Below are 23,395 nucleotides of genomic sequence, written 5' to 3'. Positions count from 1 at the left end.
GTCAAACGAGCCCTTATTTCATTTGCTTTGTCTGCTGATAGCTTAACGGGGGTCTTGGTTCTGGCAGTCTTGATGTCATAGGTAGCATAAGAGGGCTCTCGCACTGTTTTCGCCCTCGCCGTTACATGACGCTCTACGTCACACTTGCGGTATTACAGGACGTGCTACGTCCACCGCTATGGACGAGGGTGACGCTGGTGAACACTTTCAAGGTTCGCTTACACGCAAAACATAGATACCCACCAAAGCAGCAGATTGGACAGCCGTCGCCGTAGCTCAGTTGGTAAGAGCACCGGACGCGATATTCGGAGGTTGTGGGTTCGGATCCCACCGGCGACATGGTTGGTTTTCTGCGTGGTTTATAAATAATTTTCTTTAAACAAATTGATTGACATTAGAAATTAAAAAAGAAAACATTCCTCTATGCACCTTGGTTTCGGTGACTGTTGTCTTCCTTTATATGTTTGTCAAACGAGCCCCTCATTTCATTTGCCTTTTCTGCTAATATCCTAACGGGGGTCTTTGTTCTGGCAGTCTTGATGCCATAGGTAGCATACGAGGGTTCTCGCACAGTTTCCGCCCTCGCCGTTACATGACGTTCTACGTCAAACTTGCGGTATTACAGGACGTGCTACGTCCACCGCTATTGACGAGGGTGGCGCTGGTGAACACTCTCAAGGTTCGCTTACACGCAAAACATAGATACCCACGAAAGCAGCACATTGGACAGTCGTCGCCGTAGCTCAGGTGGTAAGAGCACCGGACGCGATATTCGGAGGTTGTGGGTTCGGATCCCACCGGTGGCATGGTTGCTTTTTTCTGCTGGTTTATAAGTATTTCCTTAAAAGAAATTGATTGGCATTAGAAATTAAAAAAAGAAAACATTCCTCTATGCACCTTGGTTTCGGTGACTGTTGTCTTCCTTCATATGTTTGTCAAACGAGCCCCTCATTTCATTTGCCTTTTCTGCTAATAGCTTAACGGGGGTCTTGGTTCTGGCAGTCTTGATGTCATAGGTAGCATAAGAGGGCTCTCGCACAGTTTTCGCCCTCGCCGTTACGTGACGTTCTACGTCACACTTGCGGTATTACAGGACGTGCTACGTCCACCGCTATGGACGAGGGTGACGCTGGTGAACACTTTCAAGGTTCGCTTACACGCAAAAATTGGATACCCACCAAAGCAGCAGATTGGACAGCCGTCGCCGTAGCTCAGTTGGTAAGAGCACCGGACGCGATATTCGGAGGTTGTGGGTTCGGATCCCACCGGCGACATGGTTGGTTTTCTGCTGGTTTATAAATAATTTTCTTTAAACAAATTGATTGACATTAGAAATTAAAAAAAGAAAACATTCCTCTATGCACCTTGGTTTCGGTGACTGTTGTCTTCCTTCATATGTTTGTCAAACGAGTCCCTCATTTCATTTGCCTTTTCTGCTAATAGCTTAACGGGGGTCTTGGATCTGGCAGTCTTGATGCCATAGGTAGCATAAGAGGGCTCTCGCACAATTTCCGCCCTCGCCGTTATATGACGTTCTACGTCACACTAGCGGTATTGCAGGACGTGCTACGTCCACCGCTATGGACGAGGGTGGCGCTGGTGAACAGTTTCATGGTTCGCTTACACGCAAAACATAGATACGCACGAAAGCAGCAGATTGGACATCCGTCGCCGTAGCTCAGTTGGTAAGAGCACCGGACGCGATATTCGGAGGTTGTGGGTTCGGATCCCACCGGCGGCATGGTTGGTTTTCTGCTGGTTTATAAATAATTTTCTTTAAACAAATTGATTGACATTAGAAATTAAAAAAAGAAAACATTCCTCTATGCACCTTGGTTTCGGTGACTGTTGTCTTCCTTTATATGTTTGTCAAACGAGCCCCTCATTTCATTTGCCTTTTCTGCTAATATCCTAACGGGGGTCTTTGTTCTGGCAGTCTTGATGCCATAGGTAGCATAAGAGGGTTCTCGCACAGTTTCCGCCCTCGCCGTTACATGACGTTCTACGTCACACTTGCGGTATTACAGGACGTGCTACGTCCACCGCTATTGACGAGGGTGGCGCTGGTGAACACTCTCAAGGTTCGCTTACACGCAAAACATAGATACCCACGAAAGCAGCACATTGGACAGTCGTCGCCGTAGCTCAGGTGGTAAGAGCACCGGACGCGATATTCGGAGGTTGTGGGTTCGGATCCCACCGGTGGCATGGTTGCTTTTTTCTGCTGGTTTATATCTAATTTTCTTTAAACAAATTGATTGGCATTAGAAATTAAAAAAAGAAAACATTCCCCTATGCACCTTGGTTTCAGTGACTGTTGTCTTCCTTCATATGTTTGTCAAACGAGTCCCTCATTTCATTTGCCTTTTCTGCTAATTGCTTAACGGGGGTCTTGGATCTGGCAGTCTTGATGCCATAGGTAGCATAAGAGGGCTCTCGCACAATTTCCGCCCTCGCCGTTATATGACGTTCTACGTCACACTAGCGGTATTGCAGGACGTGCTACGTCCACCGTTATGGACGAGGGTGGCGCTGGTGAACATTTTCATGGTTCGCTTACACGCAAAACATAGATACCCACGAAAGCAGCAGATTGGACAGCCGTCGCCGTAGCTCAGTTGGTAAGAGCACCGGACGCGATATTCGGAGGTTGTGGGTTCGGATCCCACCGGCGACATGGTTGTTTTTCTGCTGGTTTATAAGTATTTCCTTAAAACAAATTGATTGGCATTAGAAATTAAAAAAAGAAAACATTCCTCTATGCACCTTGGTTCCGGTGACTGTTGTCTTCCTTCATATGTTTGTCAAACGAGCCCTTATTTCATTTGCTTTGTCTGCTGATAGCTTAACGGGGGTCTTGGTTCTGGCAGTCTTGATGTCATAGGTAGCATAAGAGGGCTCTCGCACAGTTTTCGCCCTCGCCGTTACATGACGTTCTACGTCACACTTGCGGTATTACAGGACGTGCTACGTCCACCGCTATGGACGAGGGTGACGATGGTGAACACTTTCAAGGTTCGCTTACACGCAAAACATAGATACCAGCCAAAGCAGCAGATTGGACAGCCGTCGCCGTAGCTCAGTTGGTAAGAGCACCGGACGCGATATTCGGAGGTTGTGGGTTCGAATCCCACCGGCGACATGGTTGGTTTTCTGCTGGTTTATAAATAATTTTCTTTAAACAAATTGATTGACATTAGAAATTAATAAAAGAAAACATTCCTCTATGCACCTTGGTTTCGGTGACTGTTGTCTTCCTTCATATGTTTGTCAAACGAGCCCCTCATTTCATTTGCCTTTTCTGCTAATATCCTAACGGGGGTCTTTGTTCTGGCAGTCTTGATGCCATAGGTAGCATAAGAGGGTTCTCGCACAGTTTCCGCCCTCGCCGTTACATGACGTTCTACGTCACACTTGCGGTATTACAGGACGTGCTACGTCCACCGCTATGGACGAGGGTGGCGCTGGTGAACACTCTCAAGGTTCGCTTTCACGCAAAACATAGATACCCACGAAACCAGCACATTGGACAGTCGTCGCCATAGCTCATGTGGTAAGAGCACCGGACGCGATATTCGGAGGTTGTGGGTTCGGATCCCACCGGTGGCATGGTTGCTTTTTTCTGCTGGTTTATAAGTAATTTTCTTTAAACAAATTGATTGGCATTAGAAATAAAAAAAAGAAAACATTCCCCTATGCACCTTGGTTTCGGTGACTGTTGTCTTCCTTCATATGTTTGTCAAACGAGTCCCTCATTTCATTTGCCTTTTCTGCTAATAGCTTAACGGGGGTCTTGGATCTGGCAGTCTTGATGCCATAGGTAGCATAAGAGGGCTCACGCACAATTTCCGCCCTCGCCGTTATATGACGTTCTACGTCACACTAGCGGTATTGCAGGACGTGCTACGTCCACCGCTATGGACGAGGGTGGCGCTGGTGAACATTTTCATGGTTCGCTTGCACGCAAAACATAGATACCAACGAAAGCAGCAGATTGGACAGCCGTCGCCGTAGCTCAGTTGGTAAGAGCACCGGACGCGATATTCGGAGGTTGTGGGTTCGGATCCCACCGGCGACATGGTTGTTTTTCTGCTGGTTTATAAGTAATTTTCTTTAAACAAATTGATTGCCATTAGAAATTAAAAAACGAAAACATTCCTCTATGCACCTTGGTTTCGGTGACTGTTGTCTTCCTTCATATGTTTGTCAAACGAGCCCCTCATTTCATTTGCCTTTTCTGCTAATATCCTAACGGGGGTCTTTGTTCTGGCAGTCTTGATGCCATAGGTAGCATAAGAGCGTTCTCGCACAGTTTCCGCCCTCGCCGTTACATGACGTTCTACGTCACACTTGCGGTATTACAGGACGTGCTACGTCCACCGCTATGGACGAGGGTGGCGCTGGTGAACATTTTCAAGGTTCGCTTACACGCAAAACATAGATACCCACGAAAGCAGCAGATTGGACAGCCGTGGCCGTAGCTCAGTTGGTAAGAGCACCGGACGCGATATTCGGAGGTTGTGGGTTCGGATCGCACCGGCGACATAGTTGTTTTTCTGCTGGTTTATAAGTAACTTTCTTTAGACAAATTGATTGGCATTCGAAAGAAAAAAAAAGAAAACACTCCCCTATGCACCTTGGTTCCGGTGACTGTTGTCTTCCTTCATATGTTTGTCAAACGAGCCCCTCATTTCATTTGCTTTGTCTGCTGAAAGCTTAATGGGGGTCTTGGTTCTGGCAGTCTTGATGCCATAGGTAGCATAAGAGGGTTCTGGCACAGTTTCCGCCCTCGCAGTTACATGACGTTCTACGTCACACTTGCGGTATTACAGGAAGTGCTACGTCCACCGCTATGGACGAGGGTGGCGCTGGTGAACACTTTCAAGGTTCACTTACACGCAAAACATAGATACCCACGAAAGCAGCAGATTGGACAGCCGTCGCCGTAGCTGAGTTGGTACGAGCACCGGACGCGATATTCGGAGGTTGTGGGTTCGGATCCCACCGGCGGCATGGTTGCTTTTTCTGCTGGTATATAAGTAATTTTCTTTAAACAAAATGATTGGCATTAGAAATTGAAAAAAAGAAAACATTCCCCTATGCACCTTGGTTTCGGTGGCTGTTGTCTTCCTTCATATGTTTTTCAAACGAGCCCCTCATTTCATTTGCCTTGCCTGCTAATAGCTTAACAGGGGTCTTGGTTCTGGCAGTCTTGATGCCATAGGTAGCATGAGAGGGCTCTCGCACAGTTTCCGCCCTCGCCGTTACATGACGTTCTACGTCACACTTGCGGTATTACAGGACGTGCTACGTCCACCGCTATGGACGAGGGTGGCGCTGGTGAACACTCTCAAGGTTCGCTTTCACGCAAAACATAGATACCCACGAAAGCAGCACATTGGACAGTCGTCGCCATAGCTCAGGTGGTAAGAGCACCGGACGCGATATTCGGAGGTTGTGGGTTCGGATCCCACCGGTGGCATGGTTGCTTTTTTCTGCTGGTTTATAAGTAATTTTCTTTAAACAAATTGATTGGCATTAGAAATAAAAAAAAACATTCCCCTATGCACCTTGGTTTCGGTGACTGTTGTCTTCCTTCATATGTTTGTCAAACGAGTCCCTCATTTCATTTGCCTTTTCTGCTAATAGCTTAACGGGGGTCTTGGATCTGGCAGTCTTGATGCGATAGGTAGCATAAGAGGGCTCTCGCACAATTTCCGCCCTCGCCGTTATATGACGTTCTACGTCACACTAGCGGTATTGCAGGACGTGCTACGTCCACCGCTATGGACGAGGGTGGCGCTGGTGAACATTTTCATGGTTCGCTTACACGCAAAACATAGATACCCGCGAAAGCAGCAGATTGGACAGCCGTCGCCGTAGCTCAGTTGGTAAGAGCACCGGACGCGATATTCGGAGGTTATCGGTTCGGATCCCACCGGCGGCATGGTTGCATTTTTCTGCTGGTTTATATCTAATTTTCTCTAAACAAATTCATTGGCATTCGAAATTAAAAACAAGAAAACACTCCCCTATGCACCTTGGTTCCGGTGACTGTTGTCTTCCTTCATATGTTTGTCAAACGAGCCCTTATTTCATTTGCTTTGTCTGCTGATAGCTTAACGGGGGTCTTGGTTCTGGCAGTCTTGATGTCATAGGTAGCATAAGAGGGCTCTCGCACTGTTTTCGCCCTCGCCGTTACATGACGCTCTACGTCACACTTGCGGTATTACAGGACGTGCTACGTCCACCGCTATGGACGAGGGTGACGCTGGTGAACACTTTCAAGGTTCGCTTACACGCAAAACATAGATACCCACCAAAGCAGCAGATTGGACAGCCGTCGCCGTAGCTCAGTTGGTAAGAGCACCGGACGCGATATTCGGAGGTTGTGGGTTCGGATCCCACCGGCGACATGGTTGGTTTTCTGCGTGGTTTATAAATAATTTTCTTTAAACAAATTGATTGACATTAGAAATTAAAAAAGAAAACATTCCTCTATGCACCTTGGTTTCGGTGACTGTTGTCTTCCTTTATATGTTTGTCAAACGAGCCCCTCATTTCATTTGCCTTTTCTGCTAATATCCTAACGGGGGTCTTTGTTCTGGCAGTCTTGATGCCATAGGTAGCATACGAGGGTTCTCGCACAGTTTCCGCCCTCGCCGTTACATGACGTTCTACGTCAAACTTGCGGTATTACAGGACGTGCTACGTCCACCGCTATTGACGAGGGTGGCGCTGGTGAACACTCTCAAGGTTCGCTTACACGCAAAACATAGATACCCACGAAAGCAGCACATTGGACAGTCGTCGCCGTAGCTCAGGTGGTAAGAGCACCGGACGCGATACTCGGAGGTTGTGGGTTCGGATCCCACCGGTGGCATGGTTGCTTTTTTCTGCTGGTTTATAAGTATTTCCTTAAAAGAAATTGATTGGCATTAGAAATTAAAAAAAGAAAACATTCCTCTATGCACCTTGGTTTCGGTGACTGTTGTCTTCCTTCATATGTTTGTCAAACGAGCCCCTCATTTCATTTGCCTTTTCTGCTAATAGCTTAACGGGGGTCTTGGTTCTGGCAGTCTTGATGTCATAGGTAGCATAAGAGGGCTCTCGCACAGTTTTCGCCCTCGCCGTTACGTGACGTTCTACGTCACACTTGCGGTATTACAGGACGTGCTACGTCCACCGCTATGGACGAGGGTGACGCTGGTGAACACTTTCAAGGTTCGCTTACACGCAAAAATTGGATACCCACCAAAGCAGCAGATTGGACAGCCGTCGCCGTAGCTCAGTTGGTAAGAGCACCGGACGCGATATTCGGAGGTTGTGGGTTCGGATCCCACCGGCGACATGGTTGGTTTTCTGCTGGTTTATAAATAATTTTCTTTAAACAAATTGATTGACATTAGAAATTAAAAAAAGAAAACATTCCTCTATGCACCTTGGTTTCGGTGACTGTTGTCTTCCTTCATATGTTTGTCAAACGAGTCCCTCATTTCATTTGCCTTTTCTGCTAATAGCTTAACGGGGGTCTTGGATCTGGCAGTCTTGATGCCATAGGTAGCATAAGAGGGCTCTCGCACAATTTCCGCCCTCGCCGTTATATGACGTTCTACGTCACACTAGCGGTATTGCAGGACGTGCTACGTCCACCGCTATGGACGAGGGTGGCGCTGGTGAACAGTTTCATGGTTCGCTTACACGCAAAACATAGATACCCACGAAAGCAGCAGATTGGACATCCGTCGCCGTAGCTCAGTTGGTAAGAGCACCGGACGCGATATTCGGAGGTTGTGGGTTCGGATCCCACCGGCGGCATGGTTGCATTTTTCTGCTGGTTTATATCTAATTTTCTTTAAACAAATTGATTGGCATTAGAAATTAAAAAAAGAAAACATTCCCCTATGCACCTTGGTTTCGGTGACTGTTGTCTTCCTTCATATGTTTGTCAAACGAGCCCCTCATTTCATTTGCCTTTTCTGCTAATAGCTTAACAGGGGTCTTGGTTCTGGCAGTCTTGATGTCATAGGTAGCATGAGAGGGCTCTCGCACAGTTTCCGCCCTCGCCGTTACTGCACGTTCTACGTCACACTTGCGGTATTACAGGACGTGCTACGTCTACCGCTATGGACGAGTGGGGCGCTGGTGAACACTCTCTAGGTTCGCTTGCACGCAAAACATAGATACCCACGAAAGCAGCAGATTGGACAGCCGTCGCCGTAGCTCAGTTGGTAAGAGCACCGGGCGCGATATTCGGAGGTTGTGGGTTCGGATCCCACCGGCGACATGGTTGTTTTTTCTGCTGGTTTATAAATAATTTTCTTTAGACAAATTGATTAGCATTCGAAATTAAAAAAAAAGAAAACACTCCCCTATGCACCTTGGTTCCGGTGACTGTTGTCTTCCTTCATATGTTTGTCAAACGAGCCCTTATTTCATTTGCTTTGTCTGCTGATAGCTTAACGGGGGTCTTCGTTCTGGCAGTCTTGATGTCATAGGTAGCATAAGAGGGCTCTCGCACAGTTTTCGCCCTCGCCGTTACATGACGTTCTACGTCACACATGCGGTATTACAGGACGTGCTACGTCCACCGCTATGGACGAGGGTGACGCTGGTGAACACTTTCAAGGTTCGCTTACACGCAAAACATAGATACCCACCAAAGCAGCAGATTGGACAGCCGTCGCCGTAGCTCAGTTGGTAAGAGCACTGGACGCGATATTCGGAGGTTGTGGGTTCGGATCCAACCGGCGACATGGTTGGTTTTCTGCTGGTTTATAAATAATTTTCTTTAAACAAATTGATTGACATTAGAAATTAAAAAAAGAAAACATTCCTCTATGCACCTTGGTTTCGGTGACTGTTGTCTTCCTTTATATGTTTGTCAAACGAGCCCCTCATTTCATTTGCCTTTTCTGCTAATATCCTAACGGGGGTCTTTGTTCTGGCAGTCTTGATGCCATAGGTAGCATAAGAGGGTTCTCGCACAGTTTCCGCCCTCGCCGTTACATGACGTTCTACGTCACACTTGCGGTATTACAGGACGTGCTACGTCCACCGCTATTGACGAGGGTGGCGCTGGTGAACACTCTCAAGGTTCGCTTACACGCAAAACATAGATACCCACGAAAGCAGCACATTGGACAGTCGTCGCCGTAGCTCAGGTGGTAAGAGCACCGGACGCGATATTCGGAGGTTGTGGGTTCGGATCCCACCGGTGGCATGGTTGCTTTTTTCTGCTGGTTTATATCTAATTTTCTTTAAACAAATTGATTGGCATTAGAAATTAAAAAAAGAAAACATTCCCCTATGCACCTTGGTTTCAGTGACTGTTGTCTTCCTTCATATGTTTGTCAAACGAGTCCCTCATTTCATTTGCCTTTTCTGCTAATTGCTTAACGGGGGTCTTGGATCTGGCAGTCTTGATGCCATAGGTAGCATAAGAGGGCTCTCGCACAATTTCCGCCCTCGCCGTTATATGACGTTCTACGTCACACTAGCGGTATTGCAGGACGTGCTACGTCCACCGTTATGGACGAGGGTGGCGCTGGTGAACATTTTCATGGTTCGCTTACACGCAAAACATAGATACCCACGAAAGCAGCAGATTGGACAGCCGTCGCCGTAGCTCAGTTGGTAAGAGCACCGGACGCGATATTCGGAGGTTGTGGGTTCGGATCCCACCGGCGACATGGTTGTTTTTCTGCTGGTTTATAAGTATTTCCTTAAAACAAATTGATTGGCATTAGAAATTAAAAAAAGAAAACATTCCTCTATGCACCTTGGTTCCGGTGACTGTTGTCTTCCTTCATATGTTTGTCAAACGAGCCCTTATTTCATTTGCTTTGTCTGCTGATAGCTTAACGGGGGTCTTGGTTCTGGCAGTCTTGATGTCATAGGTAGCATAAGAGGGCTCTCGCACAGTTTTCGCCCTCGCCGTTACATGACGTTCTACGTCACACTTGCGGTATTACAGGACGTGCTACGTCCACCGCTATGGACGAGGGTGACGATGGTGAACACTTTCAAGGTTCGCTTACACGCAAAACATAGATACCAGCCAAAGCAGCAGATTGGACAGCCGTCGCCGTAGCTCAGTTGGTAAGAGCACCGGACGCGATATTCGGAGGTTGTGGGTTCGGATCCCACCGGCGACATGGTTGGTTTTCTGCTGGTTTATAAATAATTTTCTTTAAACAAATTGATTGACATTAGAAATTAATAAAAGAAAACATTCCTCTATGCACCTTGGTTTCGGTGACTGTTGTCTTCCTTCATATGTTTGTCAAACGAGCCCCTCATTTCATTTGCCTTTTCTGCTAATATCCTAACGGGGGTCTTTGTTCTGGCAGTCTTGATGCCATAGGTAGCATAAGAGGGTTCTCGCACAGTTTCCGCCCTCGCCGTTACATGACGTTCTACGTCACACTTGCGGTATTACAGGACGTGCTACGTCCACCGCTATGGACGAGGGTGGCGCTGGTGAACACTCTCAAGGTTCGCTTTCACGCAAAACATAGATACCCACGAAACCAGCACATTGGACAGTCGTCGCCATAGCTCATGTGGTAAGAGCACCGGACGCGATATTCGGAGGTTGTGGGTTCGGATCCCACCGGTGGCATGGTTGCTTTTTTCTGCTGGTTTATAAGTAATTTTCTTTAAACAAATTGATTGGCATTAGAAATAAAAAAAAGAAAACATTCCCCTATGCACCTTGGTTTCGGTGACTGTTGTCTTCCTTCATATGTTTGTCAAACGAGTCCCTCATTTCATTTGCCTTTTCTGCTAATAGCTTAACGGGGGTCTTGGATCTGGCAGTCTTGATGCCATAGGTAGCATAAGAGGGCTCACGCACAATTTCCGCCCTCGCCGTTATATGACGTTCTACGTCACACTAGCGGTATTGCAGGACGTGCTACGTCCACCGCTATGGACGAGGGTGGCGCTGGTGAACATTTTCATGGTTCGCTTGCACGCAAAACATAGATACCCACGAAAGCAGCAGATTGGACAGCCGTCGCCGTAGCTCAGTTGGTAAGAGCACCGGACGCGATATTCGGAGGTTGTGGGTTCGGATCCCACCGGCGACATGGTTGTTTTTCTGCTGGTTTATAAGTAATTTTCTTTAAACAAATTGATTGCCATTAGAAATTAAAAAATGAAAACATTCCTCTATGCACCTTGGTTTCGGTGACTGTTGTCTTCCTTCATATGTTTGTCAAACGAGCCCCTCATTTCATTTGCCTTTTCTGCTAATATCCTAACGGGGGTCTTTGTTCTGGCAGTCTTGATGCCATAGGTAGCATAAGAGCGTTCTCGCACAGTTTCCGCCCTCGCCGTTACATGACGTTCTACGTCACACTTGCGGTATTACAGGACGTGCTACGTCCACCGCTATGGACGAGGGTGGCGCTGGTGAACATTTTCAAGGTTCGCTTACACGCAAAACATAGATACCCACGAAAGCAGCAGATTGGACAGCCGTGGCCGTAGCTCAGTTGGTAAGAGCACCGGACGCGATATTCGGAGGTTGTGGGTTCGGATCGCACCGGCGACATAGTTGTTTTTCTGCTGGTTTATAAGTAACTTTCTTTAGACAAATTGATTGGCATTCGAAAGAAAAAAAAAGAAAACACTCCCCTATGCACCTTGGTTCCGGTGACTGTTGTCTTCCTTCATATGTTTGTCAAACGAGCCCCTCATTTCATTTGCTTTGTCTGCTGAAAGCTTAATGGGGGTCTTGGTTCTGGCAGTCTTGATGCCATAGGTAGCATAAGAGGGTTCTGGCACAGTTTCCGCCCTCGCAGTTACATGACGTTCTACGTCACACTTGCGGTATTACAGGAAGTGCTACGTCCACCGCTATGGACGAGGGTGGCGCTGGTGAACACTTTCAAGGTTCACTTACACGCAAAACATAGATACCCACGAAAGCAGCAGATTGGACAGCCGTCGCCGTAGCTGAGTTGGTACGAGCACCGGACGCGATATTCGGAGGTTGTGGGTTCGGATCCCACCGGCGGCATGGTTGCTTTTTCTGCTGGTTTATAAGTAATTTTCTTTAAACAAAATGATTGGCATTAGAAATTGAAAAAAAGAAAACATTCCCCTATGCACCTTGGTTTCGGTGGCTGTTGTCTTCCTTCATATGTTTTTCAAACGAGCCCCTCATTTCATTTGCCTTGCCTGCTAATAGCTTAACAGGGGTCTTGGTTCTGGCAGTCTTGATGCCATAGGTAGCATGAGAGGGCTCTCGCACAGTTTCCGCCCTCGCCGTTACATGACGTTCTACGTCACACTTGCGGTATTACAGGACGTGCTACGTCCACCGCTATGGACGAGGGTGGCGCTGGTGAACACTCTCAAGGTTCGCTTTCACGCAAAACATAGATACCCACGAAAGCAGCACATTGGACAGTCGTCGCCATAGCTCAGGTGGTAAGAGCACCGGACGCGATATTCGGAGGTTGTGGGTTCGGATCCCACCGGTGGCATGGTTGCTTTTTTCTGCTGGTTTATAAGTAATTTTCTTTAAACAAATTGATTGGCATTAGAAATAAAAAAAAAACATTCCCCTATGCACCTTGGTTTCGGTGACTGTTGTCTTCCTTCATATGTTTGTCAAACGAGTCCCTCATTTCATTTGCCTTTTCTGCTAATAGCTTAACGGGGGTCTTGGATCTGGCAGTCTTGATGCGATAGGTAGCATAAGAGGGCTCTCGCACAATTTCCGCCCTCGCCGTTATATGACGTTCTACGTCACACTAGCGGTATTGCAGGACGTGCTACGTCCACCGCTATGGACGAGGGTGGCGCTGGTGAACATTTTCATGGTTCGCTTACACGCAAAACATAGATACCCGCGAAAGCAGCAGATTGGACAGCCGTCGCCGTAGCTCAGTTGGTAAGAGCACCGGACGCGATATTCGGAGGTTATCGGTTCGGATCCCACCGGCGGCATGGTTGCATTTTTCTGCTGGTTTATATCTAATTTTCTCTAAACAAATTCATTGGCATTCGAAATTAAAAACAAGAAAACACTCCCCTATGCACCTTGGTTCCGGTGACTGTTGTCTTCCTTCATATGTTTGTCAAACGAGCCCTTATTTCATTTGCTTTGTCTGCTGATAGCTTAACGGGGGTCTTGGTTCTGGCAGTCTTGATGTCATAGGTAGCATAAGAGGGCTCTCGCACTGTTTTCGCCCTCGCCGTTACATGACGCTCTACGTCACACTTGCGGTATTACAGGACGTGCTACGTCCACCGCTATGGACGAGGGTGACGCTGGTGAACACTTTCAAGGTTCGCTTACACGCAAAACATAGATACCCACCAAAGCAGCAGATTGGACAGCCGTCGCCGTAGCTCAGTTGGTAAGAGCACCGGACGCGATATTCGGAGGTTGTGGGTTCGGATCCCACCGGCGACATGGTTGGTTTTCTGCGTGGTTTATAAATAATTTTCTTTAAACAAATTGATTGACATTAGAAATTAAAAAAGAAAACATTCCTCTATGCACCTTGGTTTCGGTGACTGTTGTCTTCCTTTATATGTTTGTCAAACGAGCCCCTCATTTCATTTGCCTTTTCTGCTAATATCCTAACGGGGGTCTTTGTTCTGGCAGTCTTGATGCCATAGGTAGCATAAGAGGGTTCTCGCACAGTTTCCGCCCTCGCCGTTACATGACGTTCTACGTCAAACTTGCGGTATTACAGGACGTGCTACGTCCACCGCTATTGACGAGGGTGGCGCTGGTGAACACTCTCAAGGTTCGCTTACACGCAAAACATAGATACCCACGAAAGCAGCACATTGGACAGTCGTCGCCGTAGCTCAGGTGGTAAGAGCACCGGACGCGATATTCGGAGGTTGTGGGTTCGGATCCCACCGGTGGCATGGTTGCTTTTTTCTGCTGGTTTATAAGTATTTCCTTAAAAGAAATTGATTGGCATTAGAAATTAAAAAAAGAAAACATTCCTCTATGCACCTTGGTTTCGGTGACTGTTGTCTTCCTTCATATGTTTGTCAAACGAGCCCCTCATTTCATTTGCCTTTTCTGCTAATAGCTTAACGGGGGTCTTGGTTCTGGCAGTCTTGATGTCATAGGTAGCATAAGAGGGCTCTCGCACAGTTTTCGCCCTCGCCGTTACGTGACGTTCTACGTCACACTTGCGGTATTACAGGACGTGCTACGTCCACCGCTATGGACGAGGGTGACGCTGGTGAACACTTTCAAGGTTCGCTTACACGCAAAAATTGGATACCCACCAAAGCAGCAGATTGGACAGCCGTCGCCGTAGCTCAGTTGGTAAGAGCACCGGACGCGATATTCGGAGGTTGTGGGTTCGGATCCCACCGGCGACATGGTTGGTTTTCTGCTGGTTTATAAATAATTTTCTTTAAACAAATTGATTGACATTAGAAATTAAAAAAAGAAAACATTCCTCTATGCACCTTGGTTTCGGTGACTGTTGTCTTCCTTCATATGTTTGTCAAACGAGTCCCTCATTTCATTTGCCTTTTCTGCTAATAGCTTAACGGGGGTCTTGGATCTGGCAGTCTTGATGCCATAGGTAGCATAAGAGGGCTCTCGCACAATTTCCGCCCTCGCCGTTATATGACGTTCTACGTCACACTAGCGGTATTGCAGGACGTGCTACGTCCACCGCTATGGACGAGGGTGGCGCTGGTGAACAGTTTCATGGTTCGCTTACACGCAAAACATAGATACCCACGAAAGCAGCAGATTGGACATCCGTCGCCGTAGCTCAGTTGGTAAGAGCACCGGACGCGATATTCGGAGGTTGTGGGTTCGGATCCCACCGGCGGCATGGTTGCATTTTTCTGCTGGTTTATATGTAATTTTCTTTAAACAAATTGATTGGCATTAGAAATTAAAAAAAGAAAACATTCCCCTATGCACCTTGGTTTCGGTGACTGTTGTCTTCCTTCATATGTTTGTCAAACGAGCCCCTCATTTCATTTGCCTTTTCTGCTAATAGCTTAACAGGGGTCTTGGTTCTGGCAGTCTTGATGTCATAGGTAGCATGAGAGGGCTCTCGCACAGTTTCCGCCCTCGCCGTTACTGCACGTTCTACGTCACACTTGCGGTATTACAGGACGTGCTACGTCTACCGCTATGGACGAGTGGGGCGCTGGTGAACACTCTCTAGGTTCGCTTGCACGCAAAACATAGATACCCACGAAAGCAGCAGATTGGACAGCCGTCGCCGTAGCTCAGTTGGTAAGAGCACCGGGCGCGATATTCGGAGGTTGTGGGTTCGGATCCCACCGGCGACATGGTTGTTTTTTCTGCTGGTTTATAAATAATTTTCTTTAGACAAATTGATTAGCATTCGAAATTAAAAAAAAAGAAAACACTCCCCTATGCACCTTGGTTCCGGTGACTGTTGTCTTCCTTCATATGTTTGTCAAACGAGCCCTTATTTCATTTGCTTTGTCTGCTGATAGCTTAACGGGGGTCTTCGTTCTGGCAGTCTTGATGTCATAGGTAGCATAAGAGGGCTCTCGCACAGTTTTCGCCCTCGCCGTTACATGACGTTCTACGTCACACATGCGGTATTACAGGACGTGCTACGTCCACCGCTATGGACGAGGGTGACGCTGGTGAACACTTTCAAGGTTCGCTTACACGCAAAACATAGATACCCACCAAAGCAGCAGATTGGACAGCCGTCGCCGTAGCTCAGTTGGTAAGAGCACTGGACGCGATATTCGGAGGTTGTGGGTTCGGATCCAACCGGCGACATGGTTGGTTTTCTGCTGGTTTATAAATAATTTTCTTTAAACAAATTGATTGACATTAGAAATTAAAAAAAGAAAACATTCCTCTATGCACCTTGGTTTCGGTGACTGTTGTCTTCCTTTATATGTTTGTCAAACGAGCCCCTCATTTCATTTGCCTTTTCTGCTAATATCCTAACGGGGGTCTTTGTTCTGGCAGTCTTGATGCCATAGGTAGCATAAGAGGGTTCTCGCACAGTTTCCGCCCTCGCCGTTACATGACGTTCTACGTCACTCTTGCGGTATTACAGGACGTGCTACGTCCACCGCTATTGACGAGGGTGGCGCTGGTGAACACTCTCAAGGTTCGCTTACACGCAAAACATAGATACCCACGAAAGCAGCACATTGGACAGTCGTCGCCGTAGCTCAGGTGGTAAGAGCACCGGACGCGATATTCGGAGGTTGTGGGTTCGGATCCCACCGGTGGCATGGTTGCTTTTTTCTGCTGGTTTATATCTAATTTTCTTTAAACAAATTGATTGGCATTAGAAATTAAAAAAAGAAAACATTCCCCTATGCACCTTGGTTTCAGTGACTGTTGTCTTCCTTCATATGTTTGTCAAACGAGTCCCTCATTTCATTTGCCTTTTCTGCTAATTGCTTAACGGGGGTCTTGGATCTGGCAGTCTTGATGCCATAGGTAGCATAAGAGGGCTCTCGCACAATTTCCGCCCTCGCCGTTATATGACGTTCTACGTCACACTAGCGGTATTGCAGGACGTGCTACGTCCACCGTTATGGACGAGGGTGGCGCTGGTGAACATTTTCATGGTTCGCTTACACGCAAAACATAGATACCCACGAAAGCAGCAGATTGGACAGCCGTCGCCGTAGCTCAGTTGGTAAGAGCACCGGACGCGATATTCGGAGGTTGTGGGTTCGGATCCCACCGGCGACATGGTTGTTTTTCTGCTGGTTTATAAGTATTTCCTTAAAACAAATTGATTGGCATTAGAAATTAAAAAAAGAAAACATTCCTCTATGCACCTTGGTTCCGGTGACTGTTGTCTTCCTTCATATGTTTGTCAAACGAGCCCTTATTTCATTTGCTTTGTCTGCTGATAGCTTAACGGGGGTCTTGGTTCTGGCAGTCTTGATGTCATAGGTAGCATAAGAGGGCTCTCGCACAGTTTTCGCCCTCGCCGTTACATGACGTTCTACGTCACACTTGCGGTATTACAGGACGTGCTACGTCCACCGCTATGGACGAGGGTGACGATGGTGAACACTTTCAAGGTTCGCTTACACGCAAAACATAGATACCAGCCAAAGCAGCAGATTGGACAGCCGTCGCCGTAGCTCAGTTGGTAAGAGCACCGGACGCGATATTCGGAGGTTGTGGGTTCGGATCCCACCGGCGACATGGTTGGTTTTCTGCTGGTTTATAAATAATTTTCTTTAAACAAATTGATTGACATTAGAAATTAATAAAAGAAAACATTCCTCTATGCACCTTGGTTTCGGTGACTGTTGTCTTCCTTCATATGTTTGTCAAACGAGCCCCTCATTTCATTTGCCTTTTCTGCTAATATCCTAACGGGGGTCTTTGTTCTGGCAGTCTTGATGCCATAGGTAGCATAAGAGGGTTCTCGCACAGTTTCCGCCCTCGCCGTTACATGACGTTCTACGTCACACTTGCGGTATTACAGGACGTGCTACGTCCACCGCTATGGACGAGGGTGGCGCTGGTGAACACTCTCAAGGTTCGCTTTCACGCAAAACATAGATACCCACGAAAGCAGCACATTGGACAGTCGTCGCCATACTCATGTGGTAAGAGCACCGGACGCGATATTCGGAGGTTGTGGGTTCGGATCCCACCGGTGGCATGGTTGCTTTTTTCTGCTGGTTTATAAGTAATTTTCTTTAAACAAATTGATTGGCATTAGAAATAAAAAAAAGAAAACATTCCCCTATGCACCTTGGTTTCGGTGACTGTTGTCTTCCTTCATATGTTTGTCAAACGAGTCCCTCATTTCATTTGCCTTTTCTGCTAATAGCTTAACGGGGGTCTTGGATCTGGCAGTCTTGATGCCATAGGTAGCATAAGAGGGCTCACGCACAATTTCCGCCCTCGCCGTTATATGACGTTCTACGTCACACTAGCGGTATTGCAGGACGTGCTACGTCCACCGCTATGGACGAGGGTGGCGCTGGTGAACATTTTCATGGTTCGCTTGCACGCAAAACATAGATACCCACGAAAGCAGCAGATTGGACAGCCGTCGCCGTAGCTCAGTTGGTAAGAGCACCGGACGCGATATTCGGAGGTTGTGGGTTCGGATCCCACCGGCGACATGGTTGTTTTTCTGCTGGTTTATAAGTAATTTTCTTTAAACAAATTGATTGCCATTAGAAATTAAAAAATGAAAACATTCCTCTATGCACCTTGGTTTCGGTGACTGTTGTCTTCCTTCATATGTTTGTCAAACGAGCCCCTCATTTCATTTGCCTTTTCTGCTAATATCCTAACGGGGGTCTTTGTTCTGGCAGTCTTGATGCCATAGGTAGCATAAGAGCGTTCTCGCACAGTTTCCGCCCTCGCCGTTACATGACGTTCTACGTCACACTTGCGGTATTACAGGACGTGCTACGTCCACCGCTATGGACGAGGGTGGCGCTGGTGAACATTTTCAAGGTTCGCTTACACGCAAAACATAGATACCCACGAAAGCAGCAGATTGGACAGCCGTGGCCGTAGCTCAGTTGGTAAGAGCACCGGACGCGATATTCGGAGGTTGTGGGTTCGGATCGCACCGGCGACATAGTTGTTTTTCTGCTGGTTTATAAGTAACTTTCTTTAGACAAATTGATTGGCATTCGAAAGAAAAAAAAAGAAAACACTCCCCTATGCACCTTGGTTCCGGTGACTGTTGTCTTCCTTCATATGTTTGTCAAACGAGCCCCTCATTTCATTTGCTTTGTCTGCTGAAAGCTTAATGGGGGTCTTGGTTCTGGCAGTCTTGATGCCATAGGTAGCATAAGAGGGTTCTGGCACAGTTTCCGCCCTCGCAGTTACATGACGTTCTACGTCACACTTGCGGTATTACAGGAAGTGCTACGTCCACCGCTATGGACGAGGGTGGCGCTGGTGAACACTTTCAAGGTTCACTTACACGCAAAACATAGATACCCACGAAAGCAGCAGATTGGACAGCCGTCGCCGTAGCTGAGTTGGTACGAGCACCGGACGCGATATTCGGAGGTTGTGGGTTCGGATCCCACCGGCGGCATGGTTGCTTTTTCTGCTGGTTTATAAGTAATTTTCTTTAAACAAAATGATTGGCATTAGAAATTGAAAAAAAGAAAACATTCCCCTATGCACCTTGGTTTCGGTGGCTGTTGTCTTCCTTCATATGTTTTTCAAACGAGCCCCTCATTTCATTTGCCTTGCCTGCTAATAGCTTAACAGGGGTCTTGGTTCTGGCAGTCTTGATGCCATAGGTAGCATGAGAGGGCTCTCGCACAGTTTCCGCCCTCGCCGTTACATGACGTTCTACGTCACACTTGCGGTATTACAGGACGTGCTACGTCCACCGCTATGGACGAGGGTGGCGCTGGTGAACACTCTCAAGGTTCGCTTTCACGCAAAACATAGATACCCACGAAAGCAGCACATTGGACAGTCGTCGCCATAGCTCAGGTGGTAAGAGCACCGGACGCGATATTCGGAGGTTGTGGGTTCGGATCCCACCGGTGGCATGGTTGCTTTTTTCTGCTGGTTTATAAGTAATTTTCTTTAAACAAATTGATTGGCATTAGAAATAAAAAAAAAACATTCCCCTATGCACCTTGGTTTCGGTGACTGTTGTCTTCCTTCATATGTTTGTCAAACGAGTCCCTCATTTCATTTGCCTTTTCTGCTAATAGCTTAACGGGGGTCTTGGATCTGGCAGTCTTGATGCGATAGGTAGCATAAGAGGGCTCTCGCACAATTTCCGCCCTCGCCGTTATATGACGTTCTACGTCACACTAGCGGTATTGCAGGACGTGCTACGTCCACCGCTATGGACGAGGGTGGCGCTGGTGAACATTTTCATGGTTCGCTTACACGCAAAACATAGATACCCGCGAAAGCAGCAGATTGGACAGCCGTCGCCGTAGCTCAGTTGGTAAGAGCACCGGACGCAATATTCGGAGGCTGTGGGTTCGGATCCCACCGGCGACATGGTTGTTTTTCTGCTGGTTTATAAGTAATTTTCTTTAAACAAATTGATTGGCATTAGAAATAAAAAAAGAAAACATTCCCCTATGCACCTTGGTTTCGGTGACTGTTGTCTTCCTTCATATGTTTGTCAAACGAGTCCCTCATTTCATTTGCCTTTTCTGCTAATAGCTTAACGGGGGTCTTGGATCTGGCAGTCTTGATGCCATAGGTAGCATAAGAGGGCTCACGCACAATTTCCGCCCTCGCCGTTATATGACGTTCTACGTCACACTAGCGGTATTGCAGGACGTGCTACGTCCACCGCTATGGACGAGGGTGGCGCTGGTGAACATTTTCATGGTTCGCTTGCACGCAAAACATAGATACCCACGAAAGCAGCAGATTGGACAGCCGTCGCCGTAGCTCAGTTGGTAAGAGCACCGGACGCGATATTCGGAGGTTGTGGGTTCGGATCCCCCCGGCGACATGGTTGTTTTTCTGCTGGTTTATAAGTAATTTTCTTTAAACAAATTGATTGCCATTAGAAATTAAAAAATGAAAACATTCCTCTATGCACCTTGGTTTCGGTGACTGTTGTCTTCCTTCATATGTTTGTCAAACGAGCCCCTCATTTCATTTGCCTTTTCTGCTAATATCCTAACGGGGGTCTTTGTTCTGGCAGTCTTGATGCCATAGGTAGCATAAGAGCGTTCTCGCACAGTTTCCGCCCTCGCCGTTACATGACGTTCTACGTCACACTTGCGGTATTACAGGACGTGCTACGTCCACCGCTATGGACGAGGGTGGCGCTGGTGAACATTTTCAAGGTTCGCTTACACGCAAAACATAGATACCCACGAAAGCAGCAGATTGGACAGCCGTGGCCGTAGCTCAGTTGGTAAGAGCACCGGACGCGATATTCGGAGGTTGTGGGTTCGGATCCCACCGGCGACATAGTTGTTTTTCTGCTGGTTTATAAGTAACTTTCTTTAGACAAATTGATTGGCATTCGAAAGTAAAAAAAAGAAAACACTCCCCTATGCACCTTGGTTCCGGTGACTGTTGTCTTCCTTCATATGTTTGTCAAACGAGCCCCTCATTTCATTTGCTTTGTCTGCTGATAGCTTAATGGGGGTCTTGGTTCTGGCAGTCTTGATGCCATAGGTAGCATAAGAGGGTTCTGGCACAGTTTCCGCCCTCGCCGTTACATGACGTTCTACGTCACACTTGCGGTATTACAGGAAGTGCTACGTCCACCGCTATGGACGAGGGTGGCGCTGGTGAACATTTTCAAGGTTCGCTTACACGCAAAACATAGATACCCACGAAAGCAGCAGATTGGACAGCCGTCGCCGTAGCTGAGTTGGTACGAGCACCGGATGCGATATTCGGAGGTTGTGGGTTCGGATCCCACCGGCGGCATGGTTGCTTTTTCTGCTGGTTTATAAGTAATTTTCTCTAAACAAAATTATTGGCATTAGAAATTGAAAAAAAGAAAACATTCCCCTATGCACCTTGGTTTCGGTGGCTGTTGTCTTCCTTCATATGTTTTTCAAACGAGCCCCTCATTTCATTTGCCTTGCCTGCTAATAGCTTAACAGGGGTCTTGGTTCTGGCAGTCTTGATGCCATAGGTAGCATGAGAGGGTTCTCGCACAGTTTCCGCCCTCGCCGTTACATGAAGTTCTACGTCACACTTGCGGTACTACAGGTCGTGCTACGTCCACCGCTATGGACGAGGGTGGCGGTGGTGAGCATTCTCGAGGTTCGCTTACACGCAAAACATAGATACCCACGAAAGCAGCAGATAGCACAGCCGTCGCCGTAGCTCAGTTGGTAAGAGCACCGGACGCGATATTCGGAGGTTGTGGGTTCGGATGCCACCGGTGGCATGGTTGCTTTTTTCTGCTGGTTTATAAGTAATTTTCTTTAAACAAATTGATTGGCATTCGAAATAAAAAAGCAAACATTCCCCTATGCACCTTGGTTTCGGTGAGTGTTGTCTTCCTTCATATGTTTGTCAAACGAGCCCCTCATTTCATATTTCATTTGCTTGCCTGCTAATAGCTTAACAGGAGTCTTGGTTCTGGCAGTCTTGATGCCATACGTAGCATGAGAGAGCGCACAGTTTCCGCCCTCGCCGTTACATGAAGTTCTACGTCACACATGCGGTATTACAGGTCGTGCTACGTCCACCGCTATGGACGAGGGTGGCGGTGGTGAGCATTCTCGAGGTTCGCTTACACTCAAAACATAGATACCCACGAAAGCAGCAGATTGGACAGCCGTCGCAGTAGCTCAGTTGGTAAGAGCACCGGACGCGATATTCGGAGGTTGTGGGCTCGGATCCCACCGACGACATGGTTGTTTTTTCTGCTGGTTTATAAGTAATTTTCTTTAAACAAACTGATTGGCATTAGAAATTTAAAAAAAAGAAAACATTACCCTATGCACCTTGGTTTCGGTGACTGTTGTCTTCCTTCATATGTTTGTCAAACGAGCCCCTCATTTCATTTGCCTTGTCTGCTAATAGCTTAACGGGGGTCTTGGTTCTGGCAGTCTTGATGCCATAGGTAGCATAAGAGGGTTCTCGCACAGTTTCCGCCCACGCCGTTACAGGACGTTCTACGTCACACTTGCGGTATTACAGGTCGTGCTACGTCCACCGCTATGGACGAGGGTGGCGCTGGTGAACACTCTCGAGGTTCGCTTACACTCAAAACATAGATACCCACGAAAGCAGCAGATTGGACAGCCGTCGCCGTAGCTGAGTTGGTACGAGCACCGGATGCGATATTCGGAGGTTGTGGGTTCGGATCCCACCGGCGGCATGGTTGCTTTTTCTGCTGGTTTATAAGTAATTTTCTCTAAACAAAATTATTGGCATTAGAAATTGAAAAAAAGAAAACATTCCCCTATGCACCTTGGTTTCGGTGGCTGTTGTCTTCCTTCATATGTTTTTCAAACGAGCCCCTCATTTCATTTGCCTTGCCTGCTAATAGCTTAACAGGGGTCTTGGTTCTGGCAGTCTTGATGCCATAGGTAGCATGAGAGGGTTCTCGCACAGTTTCCGCCCTCGCCGTTACATGAAGTTCTACGTCACACATGCGGTATTACAGGTCGTGCTACGTCCACCGCTATGGACGAGGGTGGCGCTGGTGAACACTCTCAAGGTTCGCTTACACGCAAAACTTAGATACCCACGAAAGCAGCAGATCGGACAGCCGTCGCCGTAGCTGAGTTGGTAAGAGCACCGGACGCGATATTCGGAGGTTGTGGGTTCGGATCCCACCGGCGGCATGGTTGCTTTTTCTGCCGGTTTATAAGTATTTTCTTTAAACAAATTGATTGGCATTAGAAATAAAAAAAGAAAACATTCCCCTATGCACCTTAGTTTCGGTGTCTGTTGTCTTCCTTCATATGTTTGTCAAACGAGCCC

At 47.4% G+C, this 23,395-nt stretch overlaps 16 non-coding genes across 16 annotated transcripts; all 16 read left to right on the top strand.

Moving 5' to 3' along the window:
- Positions 1 to 265: 265 nt before the first annotated feature.
- On the top strand, positions 266 to 339 carry TRNAS-CGA (transfer RNA serine (anticodon CGA)). The gene has a single exon. It is a non-coding gene; the product is annotated as a tRNA-Ser (tRNA).
- Positions 340 to 1,200: 861 nt separating this feature from the next.
- TRNAS-CGA (transfer RNA serine (anticodon CGA)) lies at positions 1,201 to 1,274 on the top strand. The gene has a single exon. It is a non-coding gene; the product is annotated as a tRNA-Ser (tRNA).
- A 1,329-nt stretch (positions 1,275 to 2,603) lies between these two features.
- Positions 2,604 to 2,677, top strand: TRNAS-CGA (transfer RNA serine (anticodon CGA)). Its single transcript has one exon. It is a non-coding gene; the product is annotated as a tRNA-Ser (tRNA).
- A 391-nt stretch (positions 2,678 to 3,068) lies between these two features.
- TRNAS-CGA (transfer RNA serine (anticodon CGA)) lies at positions 3,069 to 3,142 on the top strand. Its single transcript has one exon. It is a non-coding gene; the product is annotated as a tRNA-Ser (tRNA).
- Positions 3,143 to 4,004: 862 nt separating this feature from the next.
- On the top strand, positions 4,005 to 4,078 carry TRNAS-CGA (transfer RNA serine (anticodon CGA)). The gene has a single exon. It is a non-coding gene; the product is annotated as a tRNA-Ser (tRNA).
- A 2,264-nt stretch (positions 4,079 to 6,342) lies between these two features.
- TRNAS-CGA (transfer RNA serine (anticodon CGA)) lies at positions 6,343 to 6,416 on the top strand. Its single transcript has one exon. It is a non-coding gene; the product is annotated as a tRNA-Ser (tRNA).
- An 861-nt stretch (positions 6,417 to 7,277) lies between these two features.
- On the top strand, positions 7,278 to 7,351 carry TRNAS-CGA (transfer RNA serine (anticodon CGA)). The gene has a single exon. It is a non-coding gene; the product is annotated as a tRNA-Ser (tRNA).
- A 2,267-nt stretch (positions 7,352 to 9,618) lies between these two features.
- On the top strand, positions 9,619 to 9,692 carry TRNAS-CGA (transfer RNA serine (anticodon CGA)). Its single transcript has one exon. It is a non-coding gene; the product is annotated as a tRNA-Ser (tRNA).
- A 391-nt stretch (positions 9,693 to 10,083) lies between these two features.
- TRNAS-CGA (transfer RNA serine (anticodon CGA)) lies at positions 10,084 to 10,157 on the top strand. The gene has a single exon. It is a non-coding gene; the product is annotated as a tRNA-Ser (tRNA).
- Positions 10,158 to 11,019: 862 nt separating this feature from the next.
- TRNAS-CGA (transfer RNA serine (anticodon CGA)) lies at positions 11,020 to 11,093 on the top strand. Its single transcript has one exon. It is a non-coding gene; the product is annotated as a tRNA-Ser (tRNA).
- A 2,265-nt stretch (positions 11,094 to 13,358) lies between these two features.
- On the top strand, positions 13,359 to 13,432 carry TRNAS-CGA (transfer RNA serine (anticodon CGA)). The gene has a single exon. It is a non-coding gene; the product is annotated as a tRNA-Ser (tRNA).
- Positions 13,433 to 14,293: 861 nt separating this feature from the next.
- Positions 14,294 to 14,367, top strand: TRNAS-CGA (transfer RNA serine (anticodon CGA)). The gene has a single exon. It is a non-coding gene; the product is annotated as a tRNA-Ser (tRNA).
- A 2,267-nt stretch (positions 14,368 to 16,634) lies between these two features.
- TRNAS-CGA (transfer RNA serine (anticodon CGA)) lies at positions 16,635 to 16,708 on the top strand. Its single transcript has one exon. It is a non-coding gene; the product is annotated as a tRNA-Ser (tRNA).
- Positions 16,709 to 17,099: 391 nt separating this feature from the next.
- On the top strand, positions 17,100 to 17,173 carry TRNAS-CGA (transfer RNA serine (anticodon CGA)). The gene has a single exon. It is a non-coding gene; the product is annotated as a tRNA-Ser (tRNA).
- An 861-nt stretch (positions 17,174 to 18,034) lies between these two features.
- Positions 18,035 to 18,108, top strand: TRNAS-CGA (transfer RNA serine (anticodon CGA)). The gene has a single exon. It is a non-coding gene; the product is annotated as a tRNA-Ser (tRNA).
- A 1,796-nt stretch (positions 18,109 to 19,904) lies between these two features.
- Positions 19,905 to 19,978, top strand: TRNAL-CAA (transfer RNA leucine (anticodon CAA)). Its single transcript has one exon. It is a non-coding gene; the product is annotated as a tRNA-Leu (tRNA).
- The last annotated feature ends 3,417 nt before the right edge of the window (positions 19,979 to 23,395 follow it).

The sequence above is a fragment of the Amblyomma americanum genome, chromosome 4 (assembly GCF_052857255.1).
Source record: "Amblyomma americanum isolate KBUSLIRL-KWMA chromosome 4, ASM5285725v1, whole genome shotgun sequence".
Lineage (NCBI taxonomy): Eukaryota > Metazoa > Arthropoda > Arachnida > Ixodida > Ixodidae > Amblyomma > Amblyomma americanum.
Note: the sequence above shows the minus strand (reverse complement) of the source record. Positions and strands in the feature narration are given on the sequence as shown.